Source organism: Suncus etruscus, chromosome 17, assembly GCF_024139225.1.
Source record: "Suncus etruscus isolate mSunEtr1 chromosome 17, mSunEtr1.pri.cur, whole genome shotgun sequence".
Taxonomy (NCBI): domain Eukaryota; kingdom Metazoa; phylum Chordata; class Mammalia; order Eulipotyphla; family Soricidae; genus Suncus; species Suncus etruscus.
Genome location: NC_064864.1, coordinates 7105976 through 7122412, shown reverse-complemented (window position 1 = coordinate 7122412; position 16437 = coordinate 7105976). Strand labels below are relative to the sequence as shown.

Here is a 16437-nt window from a genome sequence, read left to right as displayed (position 1 = left end):
TTAGAGCTACTGGGTAGTGTGACGTAGTTTCTGTTACTAAAGAATGAGCTTTTTAACTTAATTTTTGTTCATTACAGTGTGAAATTAAAAATGGAAGCAGTCAATTTATATATATATATATATTTATCCCTAACTTATTGTGTAGATAGTACTACACATCATTTTAATCATTACATTAAGCCTGCATGCTAAGTGTAAAATATCCACCAAATTTGAAAAACTTGATATATAAAGAGTATATATTGCATGAATACTTTTTCACATTGGTTTACTTGTAAAATTACAGTTTAGATAGGTTGGATGAAGTCCCATTTATTTTATTTATACATTTTTATCAGATATTTACTTTTTTATGTGACAGCTAGAATACATTGATGGTATATGTTGTGTATGATATGTTTATATTACACAGTACTGATCTGAAGAGAACTAGATAGCTATGATGGCTCATTTAACTTTTTTTAAGTAAAATAACTATTGTATGTTTTGGTTGCTTAATAAGGTCATGGCAGTGTCCCTGCTCTGAAAGAGACATGCGTATGGAAGGGACACAATCAGTGTTGATCCATAAGTTGAAAATCACACAAACACAACTACAAACACAAATATAGTATAAGATATAGTTTAGTTGAGGTAATGACAAAGGTGCCAGAATAAGCCACCCAAGAGTGAGTTTATGATCACAAAGAAGCAACAGATAATAGCTTAATTGTTTGCCAGTTCACTAATATACAGGATTGTGACATAGCTCATGTGATAGTTTCATTATACTAAGATGATAGTGAAAAAAAATTGTGGTCATCTCTGGCTTAGAACTTCTTTTTCAGAACTTATTTATCCTATCCCACTAGGAATTCAGATGTAGTTAAAACTTGGCTTTTGAAAAATTAATTTCCATGCTTAATGTAAAACGTTGCTCTCATTGTCTCCTATAAATGCATGATGTCTCATCTTAAACATGACCGATTAGTAAGAGAAATACACATATTACGTATTCCTTATTAAAATGTCTACCAATTTGCCAAAACTTTAGAACTTCCACCAGAAAGAGTTCTGAGATGTCAAAGGGAAGATAGTTTAGCTTAAGGCTCTTTCTTGATTTATTTGGCTTTTTGGTTCCATTTGTTTCATAAGTATGCAGATGTTTCGTGCATGCCAATGTACAGTCTGGTGATAAATAGATATTATTTTCAATTCAGAATGTTAAGTATTTGGGGGGACTGAGGATGGCTCCAAGAAATATTCATAGGGCCTTGGTGGACTGTCTGTGTTGCTAAAAATTCAGTGCATGGCTGTACAGCATGGGTCTGAAGGAATTGGGATCTGTCAGTGGTTCCTTTCAGTACAGGGGTCTATTCTCAGGAATGTACACAGTAGTGCTCAGGAGTCTGTGAAGAGTTGGGGATGAACTGAGAGCCCTTAGAATGTCAGATATTTATTCTTTTATTTGATTTCTCAAAGTCATATAGATATAGATATATAAAGCTTGCAAGCCAAAAAAAGTTAACAAGTTTAGATTGAAAATGATGGAATTTTCCCATGAAAATATTTACCTTTTTTTTTTTTGGTTACATTATTCATCTTTGCAAACAGATCTTGTGTGGTTAGTTTAATCAATTTACATAAAACAATTTATCCCAGAAGGCAAGACTAGTAATAGATTTCAAGAAGTCTATTTACTATGGGCAGATTTTGGTTGACTAAAACTTTTATTTTTATCAATTCTCTTTTTAGGGCATGAAAATGGGGCTGACATAGAAACATCCACACCATACCAAATCATGCTTTATACCTGTCATGGATATTTGAGGGTGGGGTAGTTAATAATCATCATTCCTCCCCAACCCCTTAAGCATTTTTAAATGTCTTAATTTTAAATGTTATATTGAGAAATAATTTGAGGTATTTTTTTAATTTAGTGACCATGAAATTCCAAAGTTATTTATGAGTGGGTGACAGGCATACAATATCGCAAACAACGATTCAACCCTTTCACCTGTGTCCACTTCCTAACACCAGTGCTTATCCCACCTGTAACTGCCTCCCATATACTTGTCTACTTATATTAGAACTTTTTTTTAAGTTTTGCAATGTGGTTTACAGTACTGTTGCTGAGAGTTTCACACATAACACTTTACCACCTTTCATCATCACCTCCTCCCCCGGTCAAATGCTTCTTTTCAATATTGTCATTGTGCTTTCTCTGTCTCACTATAAAAATTGTTGTGGAGATACCCAACACTTGTGCTGTTCTTCATGGTCACTCCTGGTGATGCTCAGGGGGCATAAGGTGGTGAGGATTGAACCCCTCCAGGCCTCCTGCATAGGGGTAGCCCATTGTGCTATCTCTTCAGCCATGGATTACAATTTTGACAGCAGGAATCAGCAATTGGTCATTCTTACTTTCTCCTATGTGAACAAACTGGATATTTTATATACACATTATATCTTAAATGGTTTCTTCCTTTTTAGGATGCTCTAATGGTTTACAAAAGTGGAAAACCTGGAAAAGTTTTGCTGACGTAAACCTCCCCCCTTTTGTTTTACAAATACATTTTCTGGGCTTCATTTTTATCTATCAAGTTTTCATGATAGGAGGCTGCCTAAGAATTTTTATAAAAGCCTTTTTTGTCAAATAGAATCAGTGGCCTAACAGCAATTTGTTTATCATGTGAATCAGTCTCACCCTCAATCTCTAAATATTTATAAAATAATAACTTTTTGTCTTTAACTTTGGGAACTCAACATATTGTTTATGCATCTAAATTTGGCTTATTTCCTGGGAGCGTGAGTTAAAGTCCAAGATAAGAGTTCTTTTCTTTCTTCTCTCATCAAGATCCAATCTGTCATTTACTAGACTAAACTACTTATAGGGAAGGGAATGTGGGTTCCTCTGTCTCCTTGTTAATCTAATACATTAACTGGCATTTTGTCAATACTCAGTAAATGTATTGGATGAGTGCTTGAGTTACTAGATGTAATTCCTTTATCTGGGGAAAGTGTTTTCTCTATGTTATATAATATACAGAAAAATATACAAGTTAGTAACATTAGTTTGGCAGTCCTGGTCTTGAACTCAGGATCTCCAATTTAAAAAATATTTGTTTAATAATTCCCTCTTCAGGATTTTTACTGATAATACCATATTGAATTCTACATGCTTAAGACAGAGTTTAGAAAATAAAGCACTTGACATATGGTGGTGTTATTAAAGTCTTAGACCATAAATGAGAATATCTTAGACTTTTTTCTTCCCACAATATTTGTCATACTAGTAAATTATTATTTACTAAGTATTATTATTTAACTGCATTTTTGCTTAAACCTTATTAATTTTAATGAATTCTTAGTGAGGTGTCATAGTTTACAATTTGAAAGATTATTGAGTTCCTGATTATAAGTTGCCATACTACTATATAAATTCCCCTATGATAGTTTATATTAATAGTTTATCATTACTATAAATGGGAAAGCCTATATTGATATAAATAACAGTGAAGGTAAATATGTAACTTCTAAAATTAAAAGAATTGTTTATCTATATACCACTTAGAGATGACTTGGATCCCACTTGGATACGCCACACTTAAGTCATTTCCTTTGAGGATTTTCTCTTGGGAAACAGCCCAGACGACATTATTGATAGTCATGAGACCTGCTTAAACTGTGGCAAGCCAGGAGGAGGTATTGGATTCAGTAGTCATGACTTAATCTCTAAGCTCAGAAGTATAACTGCCATGCAGATGTGAATTCTAAAATAACCCACCAGGCATCCTTTCTTTTGGTAGACTTACACAAAGGGTTGATTAGTTATAGGTTGATTAGTTACTACTGATTCAGTGAAATAAAGCATGAATGTTATCTTCTAAATACCTGGATTCTTTTTTTTTTTTTTTTTTTTTTGGTTTTTGGGCCACACCCGGTGACGCTCAGGGGTTACTCCTGGCTATGCGCTCAGAAGTCGCTCCTGGCTTGGAGGACCATATGGGACACTAGGGGATCGAACCGCAGTCCGTCCTAGACTAGCGCAGGCAAGGCAGGCACCTTACCTCTAGCGCCACCGCCCGGCCCCAATACCTGGATTCTTATAAATGGTTCATAGTGTCCAGCGTCTGATTGGAAATGTAAATTTGATAATATTAACTTCAGGGCCAGAAAGAGAGAGCACAACATGCGTAAGACATTTGCTTTGCTGTGACCAACCTGGCTTCAGTGCATGGCATCCCATATGGTTCCTTGTACACCACCAGTAATAATCCCTGGTCAGAGTCAAGAATAAACATGAACAGCAACAAATTTGTCCTAAAACCAGAAAAATAATCAAGTTTGGGGACCTAAAAGAGAGGTCAAGTCATAGAATGTATGCCTAGCACGTGCCCAAGTTTGATCCTAAGCACACATAAACCTCTGAAGGCCACAGAGTATAGAACCAGGTTGCCAGCCAAGCCCTGCACTGCCAGGGAGAATTGCCAGAAGTCTCAAGTTGATAAAGTAAAGAAATAATAATTCTAGAAAAGAAAATGAACATTTGTTATTACTACTAAGTTTGTAACTACTCCCAGACTTATTACTAGATATTGAAAAATATTGAGTCCTGGGTAAAAGTTTCTTTAGAAATTTGCCTAATCAAAATGGTTTTTGAGGTCGAATTTTTCAGGTTTTGTAGGTGATAGTAACCTCTTTGCCCAAATTAGGTTCAGATTAAGCCAAGTAAAGAAATGTTGGTCTTAAAAGAGAAAGTGCTCTTAAAGATACAAAATGCAAAGGTGAAGACTAGCATCTGTGTTGTACTGCAGAACTGTTAAGAAAAAAAAAACTACTAACCACTAACCACTCATTGGATCTCTCTTCTAAATACTTACATATACGCAGGTAGCATGGCTTAAGATGCTCTTGTGGGCAACTTAATAGTCAGAACATAACATGTGGGTTGAGATGTGAGCCTAGATCTATGTATCAGTCTGATTCCAACAGTGTACTAAAGGCTATTTTCACTTTGACTGTGCTTTATTCAGTTTTTCTTTGAACGGTAAGAGATAATCTAGCCTAGCACGGTGTCTTTAGCTAGAAACATCATGATTCAGAGTATAAATATTGCCAGCGGAAAATGAATCATTAACAGAATAGTAGCATCAAATATATGATAAATGAACTGAAGCTGAGTCTAAAATAAATGTTAACCATTCATGAGTACTATCTTAATCCATTGACTAATAGTGTTCGTTGTCTAGTTAAGTCGCCAAAACCTTGTATGGTCTTAGGGTAAATGATTGGTAATTGGGGCTTACAAGGTCAGGGATTTGGTGATATAATAAACCACGAGAGAGTCTAGAATGGCTTCTAATGTTAATCTAGCCTGAGGAATAGTTAGAGCTCATCTCTCTGCCCTAAAGTTAGGTTTTATTTTTTTTAATTAACAGGGGAGTAGAGTGCTAATTTATTTAAAAATATGTAACTCTTTCATTAGGGCCAAATGAGTAAAAATTGTTTTAAGAAGATTAATAGGTCCTCGGCTTAAATATTAAATACAATGTTAACAATGTAGAGTTAAAGGAAAATAAAATATTCCCCCCTCTTTGGTTTTCCTTATTTCCAGTCCTTTTCTTTGGATGGTTTTACTATCACAAGAACTAAATCGCCCGCCTTTTTTTTCCCAGATCAACTGGCTTACCTTCCCGTGTTAGATTCTAAGAAGTAAAGCAGGCCTTGTTTATTTCTCTTTGTTCTTCCCTGCTTGTCTGCTAATGGGGAGATCTTGTAAGGAGTTACTGATCCACACCTGCCTACAGGTGAATGAATTCACAGCCACCCATAGGGTCATCTAGCAAGGGGAGGAGTGAGGGTTTAGAACTGCATCTTGGGACATCACAGTAACTTCTCAGTTGAAGATGTGGATGGACAGCTGATTCGAAGGCCACTATTCTCCTGGGGGACTGGCCTGCCAGAGCTTCCTTTATTTGAGTAAGGATCTAGACAATTCTATATAAAAAGTTCTTTAGTCCCAGGGGAAGTTTCAAATTAAGAGATGCCCACCAAGCATTGAGAATCATTTGAAATGTCTAAGTCACACTTCTGATTGCTATATGTATACCCTTGTTTTGGGAGATTTTTATTATCCTTGGTCATGCCACTTCTTGAACTCTCCTGTGTGTACTTAATAAAATTGTATCTACAATGTGCAAGGCACTCGGAAGGAAATGACCTGAACAGTCAACACACTTTCAGCAGCCTCATTTGCAACAGTCAGTTAACTGCTTATGCGCAGTGACTTATGCGCCTGGTGTGAAAAACATCTCTAGGATTGGCCCTCACAAGACTTTTGTTCCTGTATATTCTTGTAGTTCTCAAGTCTCTTTGAGATTTTGCACCCTCCTTACTGTTACTCTGAACTCTGAAAATAGGGTTCAACTTAGCTGGCTAATCAGACAAGATGGAAGATGAAAACTCAACTCATGAACAACAGTAGAACATATGTAGGCACCAGTCAAAAAAATGGGCACAGACCATTGGTCTAAATGAGCAAATGGAGACCCTGGTGCATGCTAGAAACTAACCCTGTAAGGTCTGGATTGGGGATCTCTTTAGCAATTTAGGGGTATGGGGGAGTATTGGAGTATGGGGGAGAACAATGACTATTTACCAAACTGTCTTTTGATATTTTAACCTGATGAAACATAATGAAGTGTACCAGCTGGCAGGCAGTCCTCAAGCTCAAGTTAGCATGTTAACTAACACAAGAGCAAGAATAGGTCTTGTTGCTGCTTGTAGCTGAAAGCCCACCCTAACATGCTTCACTGCTGAATAGTGCTCTTCAAAAATGCACAGACTAAAAATAGTTTCATCGGCAGTGTGAACATAGTTTCATATTTATACTAGCATCTGGCTTAAGGAATTGAGTACTCTATTCTTTAAATAGCTTCTCTTTAGCCTTGAATACTCTGAGAAGAAAAATCTTCCCCCAAAACACCTTGTTTACATAACCATGTTTGAATGCAAACAAGCTCGCTTTTTTAAAATGCAGAAAAATATTAATTTGGGAATTTGGTGCTTTGGGATAGGATTTTGGAGGTAGGGCTGGGAAGAGGAGGGACTGACTAGAGAATGAATTTTAAATAATTCCACTTAGTTAAAGATTTCTGAACTACTTACTAGATGTCCATTTTTGTTTCATTCCTAAATTTGATTTACAAAAAATGTAAATATTATGTGTGAATTGGGGGCGCCTTTATCATCACATGTGAAGCCAGTTAGAAGAAAGTTCTTGGAAGAAAAATTTATGCTGTTACGAATGCCCAACAATAATAGAAATATAACCCTAGATATACTTTAACTTTTTTCTACCAGCAAATGCTTTGGGGCCGGAAATCATTTGCCAGCAGGCAATGAATGTACTTTTGTTAGTCTTAGGGGGATACTAATGGTTAGTCCCCATGAAGAAAAATGTGAAAATAACACACTAAAAGGTAAACATTACGAATGGATGGCTAATGATTAGCTGTTATGGTCCAAAGGAGCAGGGTTTTTTTTTTTTTATAGTTTTATGACCCTTGCCCAGTCTTTATTGAAAGAACATTGTATATGCCGAGTTATACATTTTAAACTCTCATTTCCTTTGAACATCCCTCTTTAATGATAATAGCAAATATTCTCCTTGTTCATTGGTATGTTGAAAGAGGAGGAGACCTTTAAAGTATACTGCTTTTCACATTATTTGAAAGAGGAGGAGCAGACATTTATTTTTAGAAACTCAGTTCCCAAGCCCACAGAGTGGGATATAATAATAAATTTTCATCCACCCTCTCTGAAAATTAAGGGCAGTGTGATTGTTCTGTCAGATAGACGAGTTAGTATTTAGTATATTATTGCTACAGCATAGTTAAGATATATTTTTGACCTGTCCAAAGTGCAGAATCCAAATTCATAAATTAATGTTAATGGGTTTCATTTCATTTTCCCCATTATTAACCCCCCAAAAGCTTTTATTTTAGCCCCCCTGCACATCTATGTTTTCTTTTCTTTTTAGCCTAGAGCCCTAGACGAACCATTTTAGTAAATAGAAGAATGTCACTAGAACACTGCCAACTAAAATGTTAACATGTAGGTAAATTTGATGTGTAGTAACATACAGGCAACTGATGTTGAAACGTAAAGGCAAAGTCACTGATGTTGAAATTAGATTTCAAGTCTACTAATGTAAATTCCTTGGTTAACTAAAAACTGTGTATATTCTTTGGGAAACACTGCAGCGTTGTAATTTAAACATTATTTTTTTAATCAGTGGGAATTTTCTAGATAAGAATATAACTAAATGCAAATTATCCTCTAAAAATGGGTTTTACTATTACAAATATATTATGCCTTTTATGGCAAAAAGTAAAAATATGCAAAAGATAAAAATCATTTATAGTCCCACTGCCCCAAGGCTACCACTCTCAACAGTTTAATTCCAATGTATTATGTTTTCTTGATCTTAAAATACCATCGGTTGTAAAGATGCACCATTGATTTCACAACAGCGTGTTGGAAACGAGAAACCACTTCATAATAAGTATAGACATAATTTTTAGGTACATGCTGATTTCAGAAAATTAAAAAGTGGTAAAGGAGGCCCAAAGGAGTGTATTGTATAATCGATTTTAAAGGTCTCAACTCTGATGCACCTTCCCTTGAGATGCCATATGATTCCTGATTCCCAGATTACAAGGGTTTCTTCCTTGGTCCAAGGAAGACTAGGGAAAGAGTCTTAATTGAAAAAGAGCTTGCCATTTATTTTAAGAAATCTTAGCAGTTCCATCGAGTCTCTTTCTACATCCACCACAGTCATCCTTCCATTATTCTTGCAGTGGTACTGAGTTAAATGCCATAGCCATGGATTTTCTTTAATTCTTGGGATTTTAGGAAGTTATTTGGGGGGGGTATTTTTTATGACTGAAACTACAAACATGTCTGTAATCATGGTGCTTAAATAAATATATTAATAAATTTAAGAAAGAAAGTTCTTTAGTTTTTTTAAACCTCTAATTTATTGATTGATTAATTGATTGATTGGTTGTTGGGCCACACACAGTAGCACTCACAGTTTATTCCTTGGCTTTACACTCAGAAATCGCCCCTGGCAGACTGGGGGATCATATGGGTGCTGGGAATTAAACTGGGTCCCTCCTGGGTCAGCCGCAACCTAGGCATACGCCCTACACCTGTGCTATCTCTCTGGCCCAGTTTTTTGGTTTATATTTTGTATCAAATACTGTGGCTTTACCACATTTATTCATTGGAACTATTTCACTAAAGAAATTCAACAAGATATGGTGTGACTTCTTTTCCATTATGAAAGTCCTTAATTGTTTTTGCTTTAATTTGGGGTGCCAGGCTCCCAATCAGTACTCAGGGGGCCCAGGAGACCAACCTGCCCGGCAGTTCAGTGAGAGGGTCCAGAGCTACAATGCTGTTTGACCCTTTGATATTGCAGATCTCCAGGGCTAAATCCAAGGGTGCTTTGTGAAACCTTATACAGGGACTGACTGTACCCCTTTATAGCTGCACTGACCCTAACCTCATAATGGTCCTCTAAAAGTTCTCAAGTTGCTTTTAAGAGAGTCTAAAATCTTCCTGGATCTTCTGCCATCTTCTCATGCCTTCCTGATTCAAACTTGGAGGTTTGTTTTGTTTTGTTTGTTTGTTTTGGGGCGATTTTTGATTTGGGGACATACCCAGCAGTGCTCTGGGCTTGCTCCTGGATCTCTGTTCAGAGATTATTGCTGATGATGCTCAAGGTACCAGATGCTATGCTGAGATCAAACTAAGATTGGCCTCTGAAGGCAAGCATATTAGTGGCTGTAAAATTTCAATGACCCAACTTGGAATTTTATATTTCTTTCCCTTTGCTGTGCTTCAGTTAATCAATGATTGTTAGAAAATACTCTCTCTAGTTCTCTGTTTGTTATCTCCAATGTAGTTTATTTTAAGACTGTTACATTCTTTTATCTGGATCTTTATTTCTATAAATTCTGACCATATTTTTACTGTGCTTCTCCAGCAGTACTTCCTGGAGATTCATGTGAAAATTATGCATAGCATAATTTTTTTAATCTTTTCTATCTGAAATTTTAATATAGGCCACCATAATTTTTTCTTGCACAATAATTTTTTTAAAAACCAAATGTCACACTGTATTTTTTCTTATTACATTTCACAAATTTTTTATTTATTTATTTATTAATTGGAGATGTTCACGGGTTACTCCTGGCTCTGTGCTCCTGACAAGTTTGGGGACCATCTGGGATGCCAGGAATTGAACCAGGTTCAATTGGCCGAATGCAAGGCAATTGCCTTACTGCTGTGCTACCTCTCAGGCCCCTGAAACTATTTTTTATTCAAACAACTTTTAGCTTTTCAGGAGCAGATTTGGATCAAATCTTTCAACATTGTCATCTGCAAGTTTGAGAAATCTTTATCTTTACTTGAGCAAACAAGCAACCTCTGAATAAACACAACCAGTACAACTATTTCTATGTGGCCATCATCCTACTTGAATTTCTTTTTGAGATGTATCTTGCTTATTTAAATCCAAGTGTCTTACAGGAAGATGCTTATTTTACCAGGTAATGTTTAATTGCATAGAGAATCTAGTTCTGTTTTTTTGTTGTTGTTGTTGTTGTTTTTTTTTTTTAATTTGGGCCACATCCAGCGGTGTTCAGGGGTTGCTCTAGGCTCTGCATTCAGGGACTACTCCTGACTCTGGGGACCATATGAGATCCTGGGGACCAAACCCATGTCTTTCCTGGGTCAGCTACGTGCAAGGCAGATACCCTACCACTGTACTACCACTCAGGCCCCTAGAGTATCTAGTTCTAAGAACATTTTTAATGGACTCATGGTTATTAGTGAATCATGTGTTTATTTTGCCTTTCTTTACTTTTGGCCACATCACAATTGTTTGTACATGGACAAAGGGGGAGATAGTATGGTATCAGAGAGTCAACCTGGTTGAAAATGGTTCACACAGTGTCATGTATCTTCATACACAACAAAAAGTCATTTTCCTCTATCCATTTTTTTCTTAGACAATGACAGAGAAGGTTTTTCATAGATAAATACAATAAATATTCATCTTTCAACTATGTGCTTAATATTAAGTATTGAAGCTACCTTAATATTAGCTGTTTCCTTTTTTCTTTCTTTCCTTCTTTCTTTCTTTCTTTCTTTCCTTCTTTCTTTCCTTCTTTCTTTCTTTCCTTCTTTCTTTCTTTTCTTTCTTCCTTCCTTCCTTCCTTCCTTCCTTCCTTCCTTTCTTTCTTTCTTTCTTTCTTTCTTTCTTTCTTTTCTTCTTTCTTTCTTTCTTTTTTTTCTTCTTCTTTCTTTCTTTCTTTCTTTCTTCTTTCTTCTTTCTTTCTTCTTTCTTCTTTCTCTTTCTTTCTTTCTTTCTTTCTCTCTCTCTCTCTCTCTCTCTTTCTTTCTTTCTTTCTTTCTTTCTTCTTTCTTTCTTTCTTTCTTTCTTTCTTTCTTTCTTTCTTTCTTTCTTTCTTTCTTTCTTTCTTTCTTTCTTTCTTCCTTTCTTTCTTTCGTCAGAAGGGTGATGTGCTGACATCGTGACAAGGTTGAAAGGGAGGCACATATCACACAGGTGTGTGAAAACCCAATCATCATGCTTATGAACCCAGAAAAGGATAAGCTGTTTCCTTTCTTTACTAACATATTTTGCAGAAACTATATACAGCCTTAATCAATACCTTTTTGGTCTAGAATAGTAATCTATCTGTTCATAAATATATAATTTTCAATGGAAGGAAGATGCTAGTATTTTATTTTGTCAGTATTGCAAGTTTGTATTCATATAATAAAAGGGAATTGCCCAGCTTCTGAAGGAGTTCATGTAACTCTTTGGGTTGAATATACTTATTGAATGCAGGTAAATAATTATCTGGTTGTATAATCTTAGTATTTATTCACTCATTGATTTATTCAGTAACACATAATAGTCTATTATGCTAAGGCTTCATAAAACATTAGCTATTTAGAAATGTTCTTCAAATTTGGGTCTGGAGAGACAGTTCACTGAGGAAGCCACTTGCCTTACATGTAGCTTATCCAGGTTTGCTCCCTGGCAAACCTGAGCATTTCCAGGAATTATCCTTCAGTATTTTATCTGAGCATTGCCAGGAGTGATCCTTCAGTATTTCCCCTAGAGCATTGCCAGGATTGATCCTCAAGTACAGAGCAAAAGTAAGCCCAGAGCAATGCTGGGTATGGACCTAAAAAAAAAACAACAACAAAGGAGGGTGGTGGGTGGCTCGTTTCATAAACACTAGTTGGGCAAGATTTTATAGCAATAATATTGTAATGTTTTATTATTGTTATGCTTGTTCGAATCATAAAAATTTAACCTGTTGAGACAGAATTTCACATGCACTCACATTCCTGTGTGTTTGTGTGAACCAAATTTTACCAAACTCTACTTATTATGAATAATGTACTCTAGCATTTTCTTTGCCACTCTACACTAATTTTTTTAAAACTTTGGTTTCAACCCACCTAATAGATTTTATAATCCTCCTAATAGGCTGCAAACCTCAATTTAAAAAACAGTGAGCTAGAAGTAATCATTTTGCAAGACGACTTTCTGGTTAAACACAGTGTTTCTAAACTTAACTAAGTGTTTATGGATTTGAATTTGGCCAACTGTTCCTTAGGTTCTCCCAACCTTATAACAGTCCCTACAGATTTATGTTTCTTTTTCAACATCTTAAAGTCAACCCTCCCAAGGTATCCTATTTCTAAGGCACCATTACTGGTGCAGTTTTATGCTCTTTTTGGTAATCTTATATTAAGTACTGTCATAAGCAATTAAACTACCTGCGTCTAAAATAAAAAGAAAAGCCCTCATTATAACCCATTTGTGGCATAATGTCCTCGACTTTTAGAAAAATGCAGGCAGATTGGTCATTTATTCCAATTCAGTCTTTTTAAATAATTCAATCTTTTACACATTGTATGAATTGGTGTGTTACTCCATGGTGAAAAAAAGAGCAATAATTTCCTGCCTCTTTGCCTTGGACCCAAGAGAAACTGTTTTCAACATCCCAAAGACAAAGACCTGCTTCTATTTATAGACTTCATGTGGTTTTGAAAGTTTTAACCAAAGTGAATAGAACAATAATAAATTGCTTTCACATTTCTGCCCATAGAATTGTTTATTTAGCATTTTCTGTAAAACAAGAGACCTTCCATCCGCATGAAAAGACTGTATTTTGATTGCCTGAGAGATTTGAAATGATTTCTAATCTTACCACAACTGTCTTCTGCTGTATAAATGAAATGTTTCATTTTCAAAGAGGCTGTCAGGATATTCTGAAATGGTCCCCTCACTGCTCTGCAAACACCCACCCCCCACCAATACACACACCAAAATAAAATGCTTTGCTTTGTATTTTCCAAGAGAACAATAGAATTATTTCTTATATCAGGTGATAGGATCTTCAGCAAGTCCTAAAATGCTTGTTTTCCATCTTTTTCTTTGTTTCGTAAAGTTGTATTGTAGAATGGTCACACAAGCATTCTGGATAAAGAGATAAAAATAAATCTGGGAATTGCATACTTTTATTTTGTTTCTATGTTTTTGGGGAAGGGGTCAGCCCTAAACATTAGCAGTAAGTCATTTTCTCTGTTGAAATAAATATTTTGTGGACAAACCATCCAAGGTCCTGCCATTTTTATCTAGGAAGTGGTTGAACTTATGAATTAGTCTTCTTTGACTCTAGCTAGAGCTTAGAAGTTTCTTAGGATTTGTGTTCACATATATCCTGCATAGCTAATCTCTGGGTCTGTCCTGATATTGAGGTTTGATTTTGTTGCTGTTGTTTGGTTTTATTGGTGCCAGTGATGCAAACCAGGGCCTCACACATGCAAGGCTGAGACTGAAATGCTTTCCCAGAGGCTTGCCTTGACTTTCAGGGACACGTTACCCAACTAATTTTGCCAATTCTTCTACCCAACTTTTGAAGGCACAGCCCTATGCAATGTTGTTTCTTTTGTTTTCTTTTTGGCTATAAAATTCTTGATTTTCATTCTAAATTTCCTCACTGGATTCCTCTTCAGTTAATACATATAATCACATTGAATTTATAATAATATGGATACATATAATAATATTGAATTTCCCCTCATTATAAGGAACTGGAAAGAATAAAGTTTTAAAGGCATATTATGGCTTGCCATTACCAAAGAAGTGACTAATATCTGTAAAACAAAATAATAGTTATTCGGTCTACTAATTATGTTAATATAATTAGATCTACTAGCCGGACTTCATCAATATAGTTGTCTCTGACTAGCAATATACTTGAAACACTGATTTGTTATATGAAATTTAGATATACATACACTTAAAATGCTTATAGTTATTTTTATCAACAATTGATGAAAAGCTCTTACATAAATTGACTTTGAGAACAAGGTTGCAAACAGAAACATAATTCATTCATTTTATAATTGTTCTTCCCCGCTATGGGCATTAGCCTTTGACATTTGGTACTTAACCAATAATCTATGACTCCAAATAGCCAGGGCATTGGGGGGAATGTTAAGGTGAATTCAAATTGTGTAACACTGGAGCATTCCAGTTAAAACAAGGTTAACTGAAAATCTAAAACACACTGTAATATAGACAGAGGAATTGTTATTATAGATTAAATGTATGTCCAAGATATAGAAGGATTATTGTGTCTATTTCAGATGTAATTTCATGCCTGAGAATTTACATTGAAGGAAAAATGGTCTGGATCCCATTAGCGAAAGGCCCTGTTTTGCTGTCAGTTTAATTAAATGGAAACTGCTGGCAAGGAGCACTGAGGAGGTTGATAGAAGCAATACGATTTTGTATGTTGGAACAGGAAACTGTTAGGTCTTCCAGTTTGAAAAGAAGACAAAAAAAATGAAACCTGTGATTCGTTTTTGTTTACCAACTCCTTCCTAGTTTACAATGACCTTAGTGATAAATTAACTACAGTAAGTTATACATAGTGTGCCGGACAATGGCTTGATCCCAAGATATGAAACGCTAATCTTTGGTGAAGAAGGTAGAACTTATTTTAATGCGACTTTGCCCCTAAACAATGCATTCTTCAACAAAAGTAATTGTTTCCTTTGGTTTATTTTTCTGTAAGCTGATTGAGAAGGGGAGATATTCAGTTTGCTTTTAACGTGAGGTGGGGTGTGTGTGGTGGTGATAAATGATGGTGGTAGAGAGGGGTGTGTGTGTGTGTGTGTGTGTGTGTGTAAGAATAGAGAAGAAAAAAAACGAAAGAAGAGAGGGGAAAAAAGTAAAAGAGAGACCCTGGAACAGTGATTTATCTGTTAAGTGTGTTTGGCATCTTGCCTTTTGGCTGGAATTTTTGAGAGAATCATATTTGGTTTACTTTAATGGGCAAAAGCTCTGAACCTCATTTGAAGAAAAAAAAAAGAGCATGTTTTCTTTTCCCTTTTTCAGTTCAGTTTATTATATATCTTGACATTCAGTCTTGTAATTGAATGTTAATTCTGAATTGAGAGTGGAGAGAAAGAAATTTAAGTGTTCTCTCCATCTCCTTCTCTTCTCACATTTCAGAGTAAAAGAGTAACTGATCTCAAAGTTTTATCTCTTTTCACAGCCACCCTTCAAAGCATAAAAAAATGATTGTTTAGTTTCACTGAGACTGTGTACTTTGGACGACTGTCCTGAGAATTGTTAATATGTTTGTCTTTTCTAATAATTAGAAGTCAGTACGTGTGTTATTAGAAGGAAGTTATTTTTTTATCTTTAAAAGTTATATCGTGAAAGTATTCTACCTGATGATGAAACATCTCTACATTATCTACTTGGGGAGAAAGTACTATATGTAATAATAAACTTTAACATAAACTCTATGTGATTAATAATAATATTGACTCATCAGTTTAAAAATAAAAATAAATAGTTATCTTGCATAAAGATTCTAGAGCATATCTGTGGTGAATTATTTTCCCTAGTAGGTATGTCGAGTGGAATTTCTCTGAGTTACAAAAACATCAGCCTTGGACATACTATTTCAGAAAAGATCTGAGCAAATAATTTGGACCATCCAACAAGGGGAATTTATGTGATTGCATTTTTTTCTATATATAGTTGTGTTTTTTCCTAACCATTAACATTTTTGCTTGCTTCCTTGTAAATGTTTGTTTCCTGACTCTCCCTTCGTTCTGTTTATGTTCTTGCAAAGTTTGGGGGTGGGAGAAGTAGAAGGGTCCCTCTCCTTTAGTTAAAGTGCTTGTACATACACAGACTTTAGTTCATTTGGAGAACTCCTGGCCATTGACTTTGTGCTCAAGAATATCTCATGGCAGATTTTGAGGAATATTATATGGTGCCTGGGATAGAACTTAGGTCTGCTGCATGCAAAACTAGAACCTTATTTGTTGTAATCT

General features: G+C 35.5%; 1 protein-coding gene and 1 non-coding gene across 2 annotated transcripts in view; one reads left to right on the top strand and one right to left on the bottom strand.

Moving 5' to 3' along the window:
- Positions 1-16437, top strand: part of ARID5B (AT-rich interaction domain 5B) — a 203625-nt gene that overhangs the window by 51839 nt on the left and 135349 nt on the right. The window lies entirely within an intron of this gene.
- On the bottom strand, positions 11563-11668 carry LOC125995672 (small nucleolar RNA U13). The gene has a single exon (XR_007491151.1). It is a non-coding gene; the product is annotated as a small nucleolar RNA U13 (small nucleolar RNA).